This window comes from Crinia signifera, chromosome 1 (genome assembly GCF_055691185.1).
Source record: "Crinia signifera chromosome 1, ASM5569118v1, whole genome shotgun sequence".
NCBI lineage: Eukaryota > Metazoa > Chordata > Amphibia > Anura > Myobatrachidae > Crinia > Crinia signifera.
The window spans coordinates 160,709,692-160,728,973 of NC_139217.1; the positions used below are offsets into that span (position 1 = coordinate 160,709,692).

Below are 19,282 nucleotides of genomic sequence, written 5' to 3' on the forward strand. Positions count from 1 at the left end.
CTCTACATAGAGACATAGGAGTACGATAAACCCTATGTGTAATATAAAAATGTATCTGCTGATATCGGACACAGGGGGAGGTATATTTAGTTGAGCTCAATATTCGGATCCATTGTTCCTCCGATATATACCCCATATCTAATTCCCATTTTTTCTTTCAGCCGATCAAATATATGTACATTATTTCGGCTATTAAGTTCCCCATAAATTCTGTTCCCTGGTTCCTAACCATAATAGAAGGGTTTTTATTGGAGATATCGAGACATCCATAGGCGCTCTCCCAAATTGAGTCTGAGTGGCACTGTGCAGCTGTGAATACCTAAAGAAAACTGTATTTGGAATATCATAATCAATTTTTAATTGATCAAATGTTTTAAATGTTCCCTGTATACACAGCTGCCCCACCGCACAGACTCCAGCTTTCATCCCAAATTCATCTTGGGATAAAATCAAGAATACCTTAAATAGAGAGTTGTACCAGAGTGGTAAATCCTCCTCTATTCCCTGCCATTCAATGATCTTATGGGTCAGTCGCCATATAAGCACAGCTTGTTTAAGGAGGGGAGGAAGCGCGAGGACAGACACCCAGGATAGTAACAATTGTATGGGTGTATGGTGGTATTTTTCCCATTTTGAGAAGAATCCCCAAAAAGTTGGGATATCCTCTCCCTTCAACCAATTAGATATATGAAAGTCCCATACCTCCATCCTCCCTAGATTTAACCAAGGCTCGTATGGCCACTCTTGGCGTTCCGCCTCCCCAAATGAATGAGGATATAAAACACTATCTATAGTTGTAAACACTCTTTTAGGAATGTACACAGGTGAATTCTGTAATAAATATAAATATTTAGGCTGAATAGCCATTTTAACTAAGTTAATGCGGCCCATCACTGATAAAGGTAACCTTTTCCAAAGGAGTATATTGGATTTAAACTCCTGTGTTAAAGGATCGATATTTTGAGAAACAAAGTCATTAGAATTAGGAGTAATCCAAATCCATCCAAATCCAGTAATCTAAATCGTAACGTCCACTGAAGAGGACAGAGGCGTGTACCTCTCTGCAACCGAAAAAGGCTTAGTAGTAGATACTTGTAAGACTGACATTAATACAAATTGTAAGCTTAAGCAAGGCAATAAAAGTAAACAGCAGTTTGCTTTCACCATAAAATAAAACATTGTTTGCCCTTCATAAGAACTGTTCAAATAATAAAAACAGCACAGATTACGCATCATGTTAAAAGGTGTTGTCCACATTTGGACTTAAACTCATGTAAAGTAAATACAGGGGTTAGAGTTCATTACAGGCTGTCCAGTGCTCTACAAGAGAGCTAAATGGAAGAATTTGGGGAGAACAAAAAGTCTTTCCACTCTATATCAAAAGAATGTTTAGATATTGAAATAAATTTAATCCGAACTCTATAGTATATAGTTTAGTTGTTCTGATCTCAAATTGTACAATATGGGGAAATTTACTAAGAATACGACTAAGTTGCATTCGTATTCCTAATAGGAATGAATACAACTGGCAATGGCCGTATTTTTGTCGAAATACGGTTCGTAAATAGGGCAGATTTACTAATTTGCCCTACAGATGGAGCCAGGGGCGCGCACGCACAAGATGCTCCCGCGCCCCGTTGCTACGGAGCTGTCTATGGGTCCTTGCCGCCTCCCTCGCCACCTCCCCCGGTGCCCCTCACCACCCCGCGGTCCCCCCTATCCCTGCCCATCTCCCTGAAGTGGGCATGAACCCGCAGCGGCGCCGTCCTGAAACTGGGATGCACGTGCGCCCCAGTCTGATCACCAGCGGGGACATTCTCCCCATATTTTTTAAAACCAAGGGCTGGTCCTGGTTCCCAAAATACGGGGGACAAAAGGAGTAGGAGTTCCCAGTATTTCAAGAAACAGCACCAGGTTCAAGCAGCCAGCAGCGTAATGCCACAGCCACGGGACACTTATTATATAAGGTCCCGCAGCCAAATCATTTACCCCCTGACCGGTCAGTCTGGGCAGATATCCTGTGGGTACCTGTGGAAGGAATCCATACTTACCAGGGTCCTCTAGTGTAGATCGTGTCATCTTCCTTCCAATCAGGCATCCACGGTCTTGGCAAAACAAAAAATTAGAGACCCGACACAAGTACGAACTCCAGAATAGTGCTATTGGCCGTCTAGCAACTCCTAATTGGCTGCTAGGTGCCACTAGGCGGGCAATAGCGGTATTTGGGAGGAGCTGCCAGATGTAAACAAAAACTCTGGTTTCTCGTCAGTCCGTTCTGGGTGTCGGGACACTCGTTTTTTTTATTTTGGCGAGACTGTGGATGCCTACATGGAAAGAAGAGGACGCGATCTATGCCGGAGGACCCTGGTAAGTATGAATTCCTTCCACAGGTACCTATATTGGATTTCTTCAGGACCAGCGAACGGAGGAGACCTATCTACATGTCAAGATAGGAAAGTATCTGTATGTATGGGCTCAAAATGTAATAGTTTTATTTTTCTGGTGTCAGTGTGTATTTATTTAACTATTGGTTCTGCTGTGGAACTAAGAGTCCCAGCAAGCCCCTTACTGGGACGAATGCTGGGACTTGTGGTTCTCCAAGTCCCAGTATGCGGTGCAGGCTTGCTGGGACTCATAGTTCCACAGCAGAACCCAATAGGTTTTTAAAATAATTTTACATGTTTAAACAGCCTGGTGGCCACCGCTCCAGGGTCAACGGGGACAGCCCCAAGCTTCAGCCTGGGCAGGCAGTTTCTGGGCCAAAATGTACTTTCCAAAAAAAGTTTTATTTTAAAGTCCCCTCTTTCTCTCTTTTTATTTTTATTTAATCGATCCACCCCCCAGACCTGGAGTTCCTGGACCTATTTTTCCAGAAAAATAGTACTGCCCATAATACAGCTAACACTCTCCAATTTAAAAATTGTAATATTAAATTAAGTGATAAAATAGACTATTTTTACTATTCAGTTTAAGGCCTGGCATGTTTCAATGTGGTCTGATATGTTTGAGCGTCATCTAAAGAGAAAATAATGGTTTTCTAATATTAATGTCAACCGGAACAGTGATAAAGGGGACCCTACCTAGTGCCATTAGCTACAGAGATAGGAAGAACCAATAGGAATGCAAGGATTTAACAAAGGAGTCAGACAGAGATTGTCAAAGCAGTGTGATTCAAGGTAATGTTTTCCAGCACTTTTCTGGGCAGAGACTATAATAGCCTATAGAATTTTCATTACAACATTTCATCTGTTATATCAAGAAAAACATCTGTAGTGTTTTTAAGGATTCAGTATTGAATCCCGGCGGTCGGGATCCCGGCGTTCAGAATCCCGATGCCGGAATCCCAACAGCCGAAATGCCGACAAGGGGGGGACGTGGATCGCCCCCCCTTGCGGGCTCGCTGCGCTCGCCACGCAGCGGGCCCGGTGCCTCGCTACGCTCGGCACACCAATTTATTCTCCCTCCAGGGGTGTCGTGGACACCCCAGGAGGGAGAAAGTGTCGGCATTTCGGCGGTCGGGATTCCGGCGTCGGGATTCTGAACGCCGGGATCCCGACCGCCGGGATTGTAACTGCATCCCGTTATTAAATGTAAACAATGATCAAGGGATTATACATTGATTTGATAAAAATAACTGCTCTCATCTCTTTTCCTACATCTCTTGTTCACTGCACTCTATTAGTACAATACGATCTTGACCTCAATTGCAACATAAAGCTCACATCAACACAATTGCATTGCCCAGATACTTAATTGAGAAACCTCTCCATCAGTCAGAAGCAAAACTGTACACGGAGTTTGGACTTTACTTTATTAGTGGGTAAAAGGCTAAAATGACTCCAACTCTGCTGAAGGAAGAGTAGTTAATGAGTACTGAATTATTGATCACCTAAATAATGTTCAGGTCACTGTGATCTTTTTTTACCTGCCTACAGTGAAAAAAATGTAATTTCTTTAAATAAAAGCACATTTTGTTTTGCCCAAAATCAAAACTAATGAACAAAGTATTGTAAGGTGATCACGATCACAGAGCTACCAAATGACCCCTGTGATTGAATAGGTTCACTAAGATTCAAGACCCGGCATATTCTATCAATTTGCTAATTATTTAATCACCTGTTTTGGGGGCATTAATCCAATATTCTTGATATTTAAAAGGTGACTACACAAGACATAGAAAAGGAATGTTTATATGCTTTTTAAAAAAATATTCCTGGTGTACTCTTCTCTGCAACTACCTACTTTGTTTTCCATCCTATGCTTTAACTAAGGTAAACTGACCCATGGAAGTGGTACGCAATGCACTTTCAATACATATGAACCATGTGAAACTTACCATATGGCAGCCATGTGTACAGATGTAAGGAAATGAACAAGGCCTACTTGAAAAGCTAGGCCTACTTGAAAATATCTAGACCACAAGACATACAATGTAGGACATACAGTATATTAAGACATCACTTATTTATTTATTTACAGTTTCTTATATAGTGCAGCAGATTAATTTGCACTTTACAATTGTAGACAGTGATAAAGCAAACTAGAAATGTGCAGGTCCGGATTTACCCGGATCTCAAAACGGGATCTTATTGGCTATCCAGCTGTCACATGTTTTGGAGCAAAAACATGTGACAGCATATAGCCAATACGATTCTGTTTTGAGATTCGGGTAAATCTGGACCTGCACATCTCTAAAACAAACTGAGTAACAACAGACAGACTTGGAGGTAGGATGGCCCTGCTGCAAGCACACAATCTATAGGGACATAGGAGGGAAACGCAAGAACAGGCACCAGTAATAGCATAGCAGTCCCACCAAGTTGCAGGTCCAGAAGGAAAGCTATATAATACATAAGTGCCTCAGAGGGTTATGCGTGTGGTACTTAAATATGATAGACTTGCCTGAAGAGGTGAGATTTAAGGGAACACTTGAAAGTTTGGAGGCTAGTAGAGAGTCTTATTGTGCGTGGAAGGGCATTCTATACGGTGGGAGCAGCCCTATGAAATTCCTGTAATAGTGAATGGGAGCTAGTGATCCATGCAGAAGACAGGCACAGGTCTTGTGCAGAGCAGAGTTGTCGAGATGGGAGATATTTTGTGATAAGTAAAGAGATATATGCTGGTGCAGTATGGATAATAGCTCTATATGTGAATAGACGTATGTTATATTGAATGTGGTAAAATACAGGCAACCAATGGAGGGACTGGCAGAGTGGATCAGCAGATGATGAGCGTCTTGCTAGGAAGATCAGCCTAGCAACAGCATTTAAAAGGGATTGCAGTGGCGAGAGTTTGTTCTTGGGAAGACCAGTTAGGAGACTATTGCAATAATCAATGCGGGATATAATGAGTGCATGGATAAGAGATTTAGTAGTGTCTTGCACATAAAGTGCATGCACTGACACTCGGCATACAGAAAACAGAGTGGGCATTGGACAAATCATGCACAGTGGTTAGCATTGCTATGTGGGTCATGGGTTTGATTTCTGTATGTCTTTGTGGAGTTTAGATGTTCTCCCTGTTTTCCTTTGTTTCCTCCTGGTGCTCTGTACAATGCTGCACAATACCATCTACACTACTATATATGGTACTTATGTATTATCTGGGCTCCCATGTTAAATGCACCCCATTTTTTCATACCCCTACTATCCAACTACGCATGGAGTTGATTTTATATAGTATGGCGAGCGCAGCGAGCCACCGTGCCCGAAGCGTGGTGAGCGCAGCGAGCCCCGCGAGGGGACGCGGTCTCATAAGAAAAACGGGAGCCCAGATATTACATAAGTACCCTATATATAAATAAGGAATTTGAATGCATAAACTGTCTCTCCACCTCTGTAGTACTAAAGTTTAAAGCCATGTACACATGGTTCAATTTTTCTATTTGTTTTTGCTTATATAGTCAAAATCTAATAGAAATTGAATGGTTTTCAGCCGCATTCGATCCCAATGCGGGGCCCCGCAGCATTGAAATCAAATAGAAAAATAGACTGTTCAGGCAAGACTATATATTACAGATTTGTACTACAGTATATAGTCTAAAACAAATGTGTACACTGTGCCATGCAAATCAATACCAATCGAATCGGGATTAAATAGAAAATGAATCGCACCATGTGTACGGGGTTTGAGAATTACATCCATACTGATAAATTTAAACATTTGTTCTGGGGTTTAATACACATCACACATTTATTCTGCAGTAAAGTGTTTGCTCCCTAAAAGCTTTCCACATAAACTATTTTTTTCTATATTTGCATTACTTCAGAAGCACACAGTCTAAATAACTGATAATGAAGAAAAAAGGTTTTGATCTATAAAAAAGTAATACAAGGCGCCTGATATATGAGCTGGTTCTCAAAAGCAGCTGCTGGGGTATAGGGGTAGTCAATCCCTATGTGGATGATAATAGAAAAAAAATGCAAATAAAGCAGCGCTAGTACCACAATGAATACACACTGAACCAAATAAACAATAAAAATTATTTATATAAAAAATAGAAACACATAATTAGTAAATATACATACATCACATTAATGTGGAAATTAAAAACTGAATTGCTAAACCTCACTCACAGGACAAAGGATAAGGTAGTGAATGTCACTTGCTCAACAGTAAACAAGCAAATTTAAGGTACAAATTTAAGGACGCCGTACCACTAGAGAGGACTCTGGGCAAGATTCGGGGGCCAGAACACCTTGATCCCTTCACAGATTCCTTCAGCGGCATCAGACTGGAACACCGTACAAATAGAGAGGACCTGTGTCACTTATTTCTCCCAAATCCTTTATCATCTATGAGCAGTGATTTACACCCGCTTCTTTGGTAAAGTGCACTTACCTTAAATTTGCTTGTTTACTGTTGAGCAAGTGACATTCAATTAATGTGATGTATGTATATTTAATAATTATGTTTCTATTTTTAATATAAATAATTTTTATTGTTTATTTGGTTCAGTGTGTATTCATTGTGGTACTAGCGCTGCTTTATTTGCATTTTTTTTTCTAAATAACTGATAATACCTACATGAATAAAAGGTTCCTTATGTTAGAAAACCACATCTGTTAGATATCTTTCCTACATTGAAGTATTGTGTTGCATCATCTGCAAGACTAGGAACTAAATATAGACCAACAAACTACGATGAAAGCAAAACAAAATACTATGACAAGGATCTCATAAGTAAATATTATCAGCTTTAGGTGACCGGATAGTTAAACTGAAGGTAAACCTTAAACCATGCATCAGTTCACCTATTAATTTGGACATGGTGGCCAATTAGAGGGAAGCCATGCTCCCGTATATAAATCAGGATATACAGCTACAGCCAACATTTTTGAGAATGACAAAAACATTCTGCTGACTTAATTGCCATGACAACGAACTTAATCCCCAAAAACAACACAACACTGCATTTCAGCCCAGCCACAAAAGGACCAGCTGACATCATGTCAGTGATTCTCTTATTATCAAAGGTGATTGTGTTGATGAGGATAATGTCAGATTTGATTTAGAGTAACAAACTGGGGGGGGTCAGTGCGGCGCGGGGGTACCTGAAGTCATGGAGTGGTCCCTGCAGCACTGAGTATTACATTGGTGGCGGGGTCCCTTCAGTGACCTGAAAATAACACGTGATCCGCCGGGTAGGTAAAACAATGGCTGCACGCTGATTGGATGAGATTCAGCCAATCAGCGTGCGGCCAGTGTTTTCAATGTCAGAAGCACTTCCCGCACTGCCCGGCGGATAGCGCGTTATTTCCAGGACAGGTCACTGCAGGTACCCTGACAACGTAGTACCCCCGCACCGCACGGACCCCCCTGCCCGCTGCCCACAAGGAGGGGGGAGCTGGTGGAAGGATAGCGCCCGCAGACCCCCGGCGCCTCCCCGCCGTCACCAGGGCTGCGGCACTATAGTTATGCCACTGCCATATCATCAGAACGGCTCAGGAAGGCAGAAAAATGCAGGGACAGAATTAATGACTAATGAAATAATCACTCAGCTGCCTTGGCAAGGTTTGAATGATAACTGGCAAAGGGGCAGATGTATTAAGCCTTAACAAGAGATAAATGCAAGTGTGATAAGGAGAGATAGACGTCCAGCCAATCAGCTCCTTACTGACTTTTTTCAAACACAGGCTGTAACATGGCAGTTAGCAGGTGATTGGCTGGACGTTTATCTCTCCTTATCACCCTTGGATTTATCTCTTGTTAAAGCTTAATACATCTGCCCCAAAGGGCCTTATTCAGTAAGGATCACATATGATAAGCTGCTTGCAGCAGCTTAGCATATGCAATCCTTTAGCAATGCAAATGCAGGAGGAGGTGCATACCACCCCCTGCTTGCATTTGCGATTCCAACTGCGGTGCAGTGTCCCAGTGTGCCCTAACTAAGTTTAACCTTACTGAGGTTGCCTGTTGAAGCCTGGCTACTTGGAGAATAATAGACATTTTTAGACAGCCCAAGTAATTTAGTTTTGATTGACCCATTAATGCCCACCTGTCATCCATGGTCCTGTCATGAAATACATTTATAGACATTTATACATTTATGATATACGAGTGCCAGGTCAGAGAGGCCTGGTACTGCAGTGAGCAGGTGCTAATTGAGATAGTAAGCTTTGGAATGTACCAATCCGCTTTATGGAATGAGTATAATGCTCTTTTTGTTTCTGTGGTATGGCAACTCCTTTTCACATGACCATAATTATTGTAATGATTAATCTCCCGTGTGGGACTGCAAAGATACTGTGAGCAACTGTAAGTGTGAAAACAGCAAGTTGTTATTTGTTCTGTTTCACAAAGTTTAAACCTGCTATAGAAATGCAAATGATATTTAACTCATATGCTATGTTGGCCAAACTATAATGAAGGTTAAATATAGGACCTTATTCTGGTTCACTCGCAAAGGCAAATTCCTTCTCAAATGGACAAAACTATGTGTACTTCAGGGGGTGCAGATGTAACTTGTGCAGAGAGAATTAGATTTGGGTGGGGTTTGCTTCAAAGTGAGATCTATATTGCAGTGTAAAAATAAAGCAGTCAGTATTTACTCTGCTCAGAAACAAAATAACTCACCCAAATCTAATTCTCTCTGCACACGTTACATCTGCCCCACCTGCAGTTCACATGGTTTTGTCCATTTGAGAAGGAGTTTACCTTTGTGAGTGAACCACGTTGTATAGAAAAAGTAGGGCATATTCCATTTTTCATTTTGCAAAAAGTCTGTGCCCATGTTCTGTTTATCTATGAACAATCATTACTGATTCCTAGGGGTCAACTGAAATCCATGCATTGCTGTGGCACTTCAACATCTGCAACGGCGCTCCAATTGGCAGCCTTCGTGGCCTGATTTCAGTCCCATACAAAAAAATGATTGCAGCCCTATGGCGGTCCGGAGAAACTCACTTTGTTTTAATTGGATTTAACCCCTAGAAAGTGTATAGTTTTCTTCTGCTCTTTGCACTAACCCTAACGGTATTATAAATTCTGCTTGCAGAAATCGCTGGAAATTGCTGATTTGGAAAAAAATGTGTGCCTGATACATAGGGGCCATTCAGAGCTGTTCGTACAGGTCCAAATTTGACCTGGTTTTCGATGGTGGGATGGGCGCATGGAGTGAGCTACTTTGGTGAGTTTTTCACTCGCCAGGTCGTTTGCAAATTGAATGACGGGGGGGTGGGGGGGGGGGGTTGGGGGGGTATTCGCTTGGGTCCACCCAGCGTTTTTCAAGGGCGTGCCCATAAAAACGGTGATTGCCCCTATTGAAATGATAGGTGGACACCTGTGAACACAGGCTTGCCCCCGCCTGTTTGTGGCTGGGGAAGGATGTCACCTGAGGTAGCGCTCGCCCTGACTTCATCTGGAAGCTTACATCAGAAAAGTAAGAGAACAGTGTTTTTATGAACAGAGGAGAAATCATTCGATGGTAGGTAACCATCGAATGGTTTCTCCTCTATGCGGGCGCATGTGAGCGGATGTGTAAGTGTACACATCCGCTCGTAGCATGGGAATTCGGACAGCGGGGTGGGCGTGCGCTCGGCAGGACGCCGTTTACCTGCTCGCTAGACAGCGAATATGCGCAGCCTAGCAAGCAGGTCTGAATTAAACCCCATAATGCCATATACTGCAAATCCAGTATGAATTTTAACAGAAAGCACCCTTGGACCCCAGGCACCTCTTGCACCGAACCCTCATCTCACAAAGACCCTATCATTGCTCAAAGAACATTTCCCAATGCACAAATACTGTACTGTACCTCCCCCATGCACAGAGATGCCTGTATTTGCAGCAGATACAGGCACAGAGTACAACCACTTTGCAACAGAGAGCTCTTTTTTCTCTCCTGCAAATATTGCAAAGTGGTTGCACTCTGCTCTGTAATGCGGGCACTTCACTACAAATAAAGGCATCTCTGTAAATGGAAACACAGTTCATGCTCTGGTCTCCTAGTGCCACGGCCCTCAGTTGTCACAACTGAGACCACTGCAACACCTGTACTTACGAGTTAAATGTTGTTAGGGTTTATTTCTATGTTGAGGGTAGAAAACAAAAACATTTTTAAGAATTCTTTAAAATGTAATTGTAACCATCACTGCAGATATTTCAGTTTATCTTCCATTTAATGCAATATTTGAAAGAATTTGACTTGCATAATAGGAGTCCGATAATACCAACGTTATGCCTGCTAGCTCGGCTTCCATTGGTCTGCTCCAGGTTATTGTCCATGGAAATGGCCTTGTGTTTCCATATTGGGCAAATGAAAACTGTAATTCCTTGTTTTTCCTTATGTTACATTCAATGCTTCCCCTCTATTCTTACTCGTCTAAATTGTAAAGCTTAATAATTAATAAAAAGCAGTAATTAAAAAGCAGAAGTATAGTTTATCTCAGTATAATCTATTTAAGTGCACATGACATACTGGCAACCTCCGTAGATGCATGTTATCAGCAGTATTGTGTTCCCCAACCATGGGTCACCTTGGCGTGAAGATGCATTAATTCATGTGAATTCTCATTTCCCCATAAAGAACAGGCAGTTAGCTTAACATTATGTTCTATCTATGTAATTACAAAAATAGCTTTAAGGACAGGAATGGAGATCGTGTGCTGGCCTTGTCACCAGCATGAAAGAGCACATTGGAATGGATCCATATCAAATATTTAATATGCATTTTTGTTCTGCTACACTAGTCCTGTCCATATACCTTATAAACGGAAGGAAGAGACATTCGTGTCATCTTAAAAGCTTATATGGATGATGTTTTAAGAGTTAAAACATTATTTTCTTAAGATAAGAGTACAAGTAGACAAGCTCCAGCGGTAGAAGCCAATTTGTATTAGGAGCAACTTCCTGGTTTTGTTTCAGTTGCTCACAGTCCGGGTCCTGAGATGTTGTTTGGGTTATTATTATTTCATGCATATTTGTTCTAGTCGTTAAATGTTTTAAATATTCAACCGACTTTACAATGTAGCCAACCAGGTGATCTAATCATTTTTACCAAGTGCTGTGTTCAAAGGCATTGCATTTTTTTTAAATCTCCAGCGAAAATATTTATTAAATGTCCTACCCGCTAGTAAATGCAACCTAACCACAATTTTTTTTTTTAATCTATGCCTTTGCAAATGCTTCTTTACTGCAATAAAGATAAAGTGCATGTGAAATACAAATGTACAGGCTCAACAGAAAATAATCTAGGCAAATAATGAAGCTATGACTAGCTCTCTCTTTCCAATACATCCTTCCCTTATTTGTACAGAGATGCAGCAATACAATACGATTGCTTGCTTATGATTAGAAGGCTAAGCATAAACATTACATAACACGTAGCAACAGCCAACTATACCAGAAAAGGTGCATGCTGCAAATTTAAACCTGAGAGAGAATGAATCAGCATTGTGCTGAGACACTTGTAATCTTTTTTCATGTTTAAAGCGTTCTTGGATGTTTGCGTTTAGTATTAGCAGACACAATTCAAAGTTAAAGAACATATTTTTTTGATGTTAGCTGGATAGAAGAATAGAAAGGATTACCTTTATGATGAAGGATTGCTTTTGGGATATCACACACTAGTTCTTGCTGGTTGTACTTTTACAGCAGCTGCTATAATTCCATGCTAAGGCATCCCAGCAGAGCACCATAAATAACATAATCGCATGGGGGTGGGACCTGAAGGCAGATCATTTTGACAGTTACCCTTCCTGAGTTTCTCACTCAGAAAAAAAAAAAAACTTTTCTCCACACCCTTCACTGTCAGTCAAAGCATAACAATTTCTAGAAGCTTGATTACAAAGCTGCAACCAAATGCTTAGCGTCCGTAGCAGGATCCATTAGACTGCAGATCTGCAAGTGAAACAGTGCAATTGTTTATTATTAGACCCATTTCCACAGGAGCAACACTGGATACTAAAAATAACCAGCTAATGCTGTACAGCTAGACTCATGCTGGACAGACTTTTATCATAGTGGGCCATAATCAAGCAGAATAAAACTGGTCAGTTTAATTGGGTCGTCATTTGCTCATTTGTTCTCTATTTTATGAAATGGATTTAGAATAATAGATTTTTTTTTCCAGCAAGCATAACAATAATATTTTTGATAGTAGATATGTCTACTAAATATAATATTGCATGACAGTCACTTAAAGCATTTTTTAGATGGGGGGGGGGGGGGCTGATTTAGAGACACATAAATCCAATATTGAGTAATTATCCAATGTGAAATGATCTGTCCATATCCTGCCGGTGTTTGGGGGTAGTGATGGAGAGAGTTCCAGAATATAGGGTCGTCATCCCCATATTTTAGGCATGCTGAAGTCTGTTGCTATTTGAGAGTGCCCAGTGGCGTGGGTGGAGATGGCTGTAAAGAAGTGTTCCAGCCAGGGCCGGTGCCACCACTAGGCAAGTTTAGGCATTTGCCTAGGGCGCCGGCCACTGGGGGGCGGTAGTGAGCTGCAGTCGGCCAGCAGCAGCCAGCAGGAAGCACGCTACCGCAGAGGAGTGAGGAGAGCCTGGAGGAAGAACTAGAAGCTGCCTGCTGCGTCAGCGATCAAGACTGCAGGAGACCGTGGACGACAGCAAGCCGCTATTAGGTGAGTTATTTGCGCCCCCCCTCCCCGTCCCCCCTGCTGGAGCCCGTACCTTGATGTCAGCCGCAGCCGGTGACAGACCCCAGTGTCACCTGGTCATCAGGCCTGCGCCTGCCTTCACAGCAGCCAGCATGAAACTGCGGCGGCGGCCGCCCCTGCCCCCACCGGCCAGTCAGACGGCCGGGCCAGTTAGTCAGCGTCAATCCCCTCCACTGCCGGGCTGCCCCCCACCCGGTGCGCTGGACATCCTTGTGAATCTCCGGCGGGTGGAGGAGCCACCGCCGCCTGCCCGTCCATCAAGGTAGTCAGTGAGTGTGACACACACACTCCACACAGTCCGAGCTGCCAGTGCCAGTGTGTGTGCATGGCAGGCTGGCAGCAGTAATATTCAGGATTTTTCTATTTTAATTTTAGGATAATCTGCCTTGAGAGGGGGGGGGAGGGGGGGGGGGGGGGCGGGCGGTATCGCCTAGGGCGCCTAGATGCCTTGCACCGGCCCTGGTTCCAGCAGTGCAGGAAGATGCCGGGAGCAACTTGAGAAGAAGACCCCGCTGAATTACTTTGAGGATGGAAGTAGGCAGAGCAGAAGTTGGGGACCAGAGGGGGCTGTAGTTGAGGATCCAAAAGAGCTCTATGAAGCACCCCAATGCAGCCTCTCCTATGGATACTGGTAGGCAGCCTTCAGCCACCATTACCTAACTATAAGTCCCCCAAGGCTACCAGGTGATTTTGCATTAGGCCCATGAGCATAAACATGTCTTATGCCTGTACAGCAGATAGGCATGCAGTAAGGTTGCAGATAGCCAGGCAGTAGGCCCAGGTCACTAAAGTTGCAATTAGCAGGCTAAAATCTTGAGGCCCTGTCTTAGTGATCTGGGAAATATGCAAATGTCACTGAAGCTGTAATTAAGCAGGCCTGAGCCTATTTGTAAATGACTCTGAGAATTAGGCCTAGGTCACTCTCTGTAATGCCGTGTACACACTTAAACAATATTGGCATGATTTTCTGCATCGGAATGAAAAATCGCACTGATTGTGTAATGTGTACCCGCAATCGCACACTCCTGTTGGACACATGCAACATCTTCTGGTTGACCGTGCTGCCAGCCAACTTTGTGCCACCTGGTGCAACGTAATGAAGGATGGAACTAGATATTGTTCTGTTTTTCATTACATCGTGCAATGTTTACACGCAATCTGGCATATTCCTGGCCAATTGGAAATCGGCTTGATTGCATGTGTGTAACTGACCTAAGAAATAGCCAGATACCAAGCCAGAGCCCCTTTGTAAGAGACATCAGACCCAGATCACTATCTGTAAGATATAGTCGATAAGTGACTCGGGGCATTAGAATAGGTAATTTGGAGGTCAGTATCGAACTATCCACTTACAGCTCATTTTTTTGTGCTGAAAAAAATGACCAGATAATAACACAAGGGATCTGGAATAGGTTTCCGGTGCCTTGTTTTATCATGGAAAAAGGGGTCTCAAAGGGCTGGTTATTGTCAATTTTGTTAAACGTGCTAATTGGATAATCCCCTGTATGATCCATTAGCAATGGATTGGTTGATATCCCCCATTATATTAATTAATAAGGGCAGAAGGCCCGAACCACTTTCAGAATTTGGGCTTTAGGCCCATGTGATTTGATTACTTCTCTGTAGCTTTGATTGATTAGGTTTTTTCTCGCTATTGGAAGCCCTATTACCTATGTTGTATGCCCGTGCCTAAATTCAAAGTGCTACTGATTACTGAGTGTGAAGTTGTCTAGCTCCCACATTTTCAGTATATAGTGGCATACTGTGGCACCCTGCAGCGGATGCCACCAAGAAATTCCTTAAGGAATAAAACCCCAGCAGGGAAGGGGTTAACCCCTCTCGCAGCGCCGAAGCTGAGGGACGGGGGCGTGTCTTACCCGGCGAGAGGAGAGGCGTGGAGTGGTTAAGACAGCCTGGCGTGTCGCGGAGCGGGCCGCCGGGGGAAGTGAAGAGAGTTCGGAGCACGAGGACAGAGGGCCTTATTCTGGTTGGAGCGGCCGGGCCGTACGCGTACGTCCCGGGGTTTTTCATGATCTGCGCATGTGCATATACGCTAATGCGCCGGCGCGAACACTCCACAACGCTTACGGCCGGTGTCTCAACGTGCGAAATAACCTGTACGCGAGCGTACGGGTAATGGGGCGGCATAGGGGCGTGTTGATGGGAGCGGCCGAAATAATGAGGTAAAATGGGCGTAAATATGGGCGTACACGGGGGTGCACCAAAAATGAGCGGTGCTACTACCGCACGATCGACTAAGGCACCGTTCATTTCGGACACCAAACAGGCGGCCGCCAACCGCCAGCTCAAACCACCCCTACAGATACCGCATGCCAGCGTGCGCCTGAGTTGGCTAATTTACGCTGATTACTACTCAAACACATACACCTGAATGTAATAAGCAATGCTGCAGTCTATTAAGTCCAAACCATGATTTTACTACCTGCAAGCCACACACAGCACGCAAACACATTGGAAGCTTATGTTTTTATACTTCTCCACATTTAAAGGTTTGTTTAATTTAAGGTAAGAATCTTTTTATACGCTAAGGTAGGTATTTGCTAAACAGTTAGACACATTCACTACGTGCTTTCATAGACTTTACGCAGTAGCACACTCAATCTACACAAGTCGACATGTGTCAACGTGTTCACTCTAATACTAACATAGGTTTTGTATTTAGGATACAATAACATAAACCACATCTAACACCTACAAAGGATGTTTCAGCAATGTTTGAAGCCCATGACCACTATTTTCCACACAATCTTTGTATAGTACCCAAAATAATGACCTGTACCACTATCTCATCTGCTATGATTTGGATTTGACTACACTCTGGATGTAAGATGCCACCAATCACATTATTGCACTCTCATCTCTCTAACAAAGGATTCCTACATCTGCTTATGACACTGTCAAATCATATATATTTAAAAAGTTATGCATGTTTGTTCACAAGCTAATTTATCATGTTTGGCCCATTCACACATCTTTTTTTAGGGAGGACACATATGCATTCCTACACAAATGTACCTTTTCACCCTTGTTTGTCTGCCTCACCCACTCCATGAGGAAAGCATTGTTCTGGACCTGCTTTTACCTACTACTGTAGGAGCTACCTCACCTGCACACAAACTGCTTTCTCACCTATTAAGTTGCTCTGCACATGTGCTGACACAAACTAATTAGCAGGGAAAAGTTGGATAGGAACATGGGAATGGCCATGGAGAGGGTTACACATGGGAAACTTCGACCACACTTCAACAAATGTTCAAAAATACCCTGGTCAGTAAGTACACATAAATCTAGTATTTGTTTCACACAAGAAATGACACATACCACAATTTAGATTTAATTTGTAAAATAAATTTATTTGCTGTTCAGCATCACAGCTTGACACTTTAATGTGAGAAATCAAATAAACAAATAAAATAGACACACAAATAATAAAACAGCCTGAACAAGAGGTTGCATATCTCCAAACATGTGTTACCCTGCAAATGCAATGGTGAAAGAAATGGGGACACCAGAATACGTACTGCAACAACCAGGGTGAATACTAAGCAAGATACACACCACCAAAAAAAAATATCCTGCATTTGTAGAGGTCAAAATACGAACTTTCATGCCCATGGCACGCAAATGGATCGATGGCCAACTCAGGAAGCGGATGTCCAGTGCAATTTAAACCTTTGGCCTCCAACCACAGAGGAAGTGAACCAGGTCTCATTTGGGCCCTTTTTTGCCCCTTTTAGATGGGGCCTTGGGGACAGGGGCCTTTGGCTCAGCTGGCTTTCGGCGTCTTCCCCTAGTCGACACAGGAGGGTCAGCCGAGGTGGAAGGTTGGGGAGCAGCTTGGGGTGGGGCAGCAGATGGGGGATTGTCCCTTAGGGACCTGGCGGTGGACAGCTGCTCCGCAAGAAGTTCATTCTGGCGGCTCAGGTGTTGGCCAATGCTTAGCATGCCAGCCGCCAGAGTTTCATTAATGCGGTTCAAGGCCTCAACCTGCAGCTGGTTTGTGGCCTTCCACTCCGCCAGAAAATCCGCCACCTGCTGCTGACGGATCGCAGCATCCACCCCTTGCTGCTCGATCCTGTCCAGCGTCACCAACAGGCTCTCAGTCCATGTTTCCTGTGGCTGGGGCTGGGGGCGACGTGTTGGTGGAGGCTGGACCACTTGCTCCACCTGTGGCTCTGCAGAGGAAGATGCTGCCGGTACATACTGTGTTTCTGCTTCTTCTAGGATAAGAATTGAAAACAATGTCACCATCACATACGCAATAAAAAATATCTTTCTAAATACAATGCATTACTGTGACTTACCATCAAAAGCAGCAGCAAAGACCTCCGCCGGGAGCTCACTGTCCATATTGGAGATCCCCCTGATCTCCCCCACATCGATCACGTCACAGGAGTCCAGCTCCAGGGGGGTATACTCCAAATGGTCAGGCATAGGACCTCTCCCGGTGGACATGCTGTGGTTGTACCGGTCAGTCATCTTCTTCTTCAGTGCACTTTTGAAGTCAGTCCACCTACAAGTTTAAAAATACAAATATCACCATGAGATATGTGCACCACTGTGCTACGTGTAGGGTTACCACCTAGTCCCTTTAATTCCGGACACATGTTACTTACACAGGTTCTGTGGCAGTTTAAAATTAGGTGAAGTGGAGTCTTGAAGTCAGCCAGCCACAGAACCTGTGTAATTAATATGTGTCCGGAATTAAAGGGACTATGTGGTACCCCTAGCTACGTGACATTTGCTAGTGTGGGTGATCTTATGTTTTTTTGCCATATGTGTCCCACACACACATTCATGTCTCAATTAGGAGGCATTTCAGTGTCTCATCTCATTCATTAGGCCACTAAATGCACATACATACATCACTATGCAGAAATGACATCATCCATGGCCAAATTAGGCACCTCCACCTGGTGTGAAACTACACATTTCACCATAGCTTGACAATGTGGTTATTATGGAGTAATTTAACTATGGAATGGCATACTGGGATGTGTAGTTTTTCACCAGCTACATGTGCACAGTTTGCTCATTCTTGTTTCAGTAGCATCATATGGAACATGTTACAACAACTCTTTCAAAAACACACTTTCTCTTGTCCCATCACATACTTCACATGAGCAGAACTGTGCCCATAACCTCACATCACACCAATGGTGCATGTTTCATATATCAATGTGGGTTATTAGACATGGTTGTGTTCACATGTGACATTGAAGTGTAGCACTATCTACAAACACACCTTTCTATTAGTCTCAAAACATACATGTAACATATGTACACACATATGACATTATCAGGGGGACAAAGACCAGGGCAATTTTTCAGCAGTCTCCAGCAGGAACTGAGGCCCTTATTCTAGTTCACTCTTTCTGCCCAAATATTTCTTAGATGGACAAAACCATGTGCACTGCAGGTGAGGCAGGTGTAAAACCCCACCCAAATCTGATTATCTCTGCACAAGTAACACCTGCCTCACCTGCAGTGCACATGGTTTGGTCCATCTAAGAAATATTTGGCCAGAAAGAGTGAACTAGAATAAGGGCCTCAGTTCCTGCTGGAGACTGCTGAAAAATTGCCCTGACAAACACACTAACCTTTTCTTCACCGCGTCCCAAGTTCTGACCACTGGTGCCACCTGGTTCACTTCCTCTGTGATCTTCTCCCAAAGGTTTCTCCTTGCACTGGCACCCGGCTTCCTGGTTGCCAATTCAATCCATTCGCGTGCCCTGGGCACTAGAATTCGCATTTCGGCCTCTACAAATGCAGGGTTTCTCTTTCTGGTGGTGGTATCCTGCTCAGTCCTCACCCTCGATGTTGCAGCACATTTTCTGGTGGCCCCAGTTCTCTCACCATGCACCTGCTGGGTCACACCTGTTTGGAGAGATGCAACCTCTTGTTCTGGCTGGTTGCTTGGCCTTGTGGAGCTGGTGGAGGTTCACCAGGGCCTGTTACTGAGGGGCCCGCTTGATCTTGCAGGCTACTCCTCTCTTGGGCCCTCCTTCTCCGCTCCTGTTCCCTCTTCTGTAATGCTTCAAGCAGGGATTCTGCTTGTGCTCTCTGAAGAGCGTCCTCTGCTGCTGAATCGTCAGAGTCAGACATGTTTGCAGCAATTGTGGCCTGCATCTGACTGAA

The 19,282-nt window shown here is 43.6% G+C and overlaps 1 protein-coding gene across 1 annotated transcript in view; it reads right to left on the minus strand.

Moving 5' to 3' along the window:
* SLC20A2 (solute carrier family 20 member 2) overlaps positions 1 to 12,149 on the minus strand; it is a 79,649-nt gene extending 67,500 nt beyond the window's left edge. Inside the window, exon 1 of the mRNA XM_083175527.1 lies at positions 12,030 to 12,149. The gene's annotated coding sequence lies outside the window, so the exon portion shown is untranslated. The remainder of the gene's footprint in view (positions 1 to 12,029) is intronic.
* Between the last annotated feature and the right edge of the window lie 7,133 nt (positions 12,150 to 19,282).